Source organism: Piliocolobus tephrosceles, chromosome 1 (genome assembly GCF_002776525.5).
Source record: "Piliocolobus tephrosceles isolate RC106 chromosome 1, ASM277652v3, whole genome shotgun sequence".
NCBI lineage: Eukaryota > Metazoa > Chordata > Mammalia > Primates > Cercopithecidae > Piliocolobus > Piliocolobus tephrosceles.
The window spans coordinates 100,073,206-100,075,327 of NC_045434.1; positions in this window are offsets into that span (position 1 = coordinate 100,073,206).

Sequence of the window (2,122 nt, forward strand, 5' to 3'; positions counted from 1 at the left end):
GGAAGGAAGGAAGGAAGGAAGGAAGGAAGGAAGGAAGGAAAGAGGCAGGGGGCAGGGATGGGTAGGAAATGGGAATGGAAATGAATTCTCTAGGAATGGCTGTGTAACAGGTACATTTTTACACTGTATACTGGTGGCTATATCCCAGCAAGCTGTCAGGAGAAGACAACTGGTCTGCAAAATGAAGAATGAAGTAGACACATGAAAAAAAGCAGAGTCAAAAGATAGTCTCACTTGGATTTCCCATAGGTTTTCATTCTAGGATTCAGTGATTTCTGAGGTCTGGCTACATGTTTGCCCTTGAGTTTTTTGTCATTTTAATACATTTCCCTTTTGTCATAAGCTAGTCGACATTTGTTTTTGTTATTTTCTACCAAAGATGTCAAATAAATCCAGCCTTACAGATAAAATTCTGTTCTCACGACCAAGGAAGCATGAGGCCAAATGTGAATCACAGTGTTGTTCTCAATGAAAAGTCATGTAGAATCTGGACAGTGCGGTGTCAACCCCAGAAAGCCCAAGATCACAAGATCATCACTGATCACAGCAGCATGGCAAATGCTTCTGTTGTGCTTGTTAAAAGATACCTGATGGAGGGCGACAGTGTAAGACCTCCCACTTCATTCCTACTGTCTTATCTTAGGACATAGCACTTTGTCTATCTCCTTAAAGAGCTAACTCATTGCACCACCACCATTCATTGAACGTACTTTATAGTGGGACCCCAATATTCTTGGAATCTCCATGACTCTGGGGGCAGAACTGCCTATGTGAGAGGCAGTATGGTGTGGGAGGTTCAGCATGAGGCCTTGCCACCTGTTCATTCTTTCACTGCTACAAAGAAACACCTGAGACTGGTAATTTATAAAGAAGTTTAATTGGCTCACAGTCCACTGGTTATGCAGGAAGCATGGAAGCATCTGCTTTTGGGGAGGGCTCAGAGAGGTTTTACTCATGGTGGAAGGCAAAAAGGGAGCAGGACTGAGAAGGGGGAGGTGCCACACACTTTTAAACAACCAGGTCTCACAATAACTCACTCACTCCACTCACTATCACAAGAACAGCACCGAGGGGATGGTGCTAGCTCATTTATAAGAACTCTGCCCTCATGATCCAATCACCTCCCACCAGGCCCCACCTCCAGCAATGGGGATTACAATTCAATATGAGATTTGGTGGGGAAACAGATCCAAACCATATCAACACCAGACTGCCTGGATTTGAATTCCAATTTCACCACTCAGTGATGAATGCAAACTGCCTAGCTTTTTGTGGCTTTGTTTTCCAGAAAATGGAGATGATCATTATAATGACTATATAGGGTTGTTGAGAGGATTATATATATAATACAGCTGGTATGTAGTTAGGGCTTGGTTTTCTATTATTGTTCATATCTGAGAGATTCCACACAAGATGGCCCTTCTTTTGTCTGGATGGTGATATGTCTGCATGGGAGGCCTGGACCTTTGGTAATCATTCTAGGGCCACAGGAGTGTCAGCCCAAGGGCCAGCCTGTCTGCTGAGAAATGAAAGATAGAGAGACAGAAAGAATCTAGGTCCTTGACAGTGGCACTGGGCTGCTTTAACAACTGACCTAGAAGACCATTCCTCTTCTTGACTTCCAATTGGATAGAAGAATAAATTTCCTCACTCTTCAAACTATTTGAATTGGGGCCTTTTTTTTTTCAGTGAAAAGATCCTAACGAGTACACTGGCATATGCAGTTGAAGTTTTTATTAGTTCAAATGTTATCTTCATTGATATTTTGAATATAATTACTCATCTACTAACATTGTATAGATGAGTAATTATATTGGATGTTTTATAACATCAAACATTGTGTAGATGAGTACACAATGAGTTTTATAACTTCAGACATCCAATATGTACTATCTGTATTCACCTCTTAAATAGCTCAGATATTTACCTGCATATCACAAGTAAGCTCTTGTTAATTTGACACCAAGCTATTATTTTCCATAACTAATATAGTTATTGAAATAACTAATACAGTTTCAATAACTAATACAGTTATGGAAAATAATAACAACATCCAATAATAATATTGGATGTTTCCAATGTGGATGTTGACACCCACACTACCCAGTTTATATTGGAAACC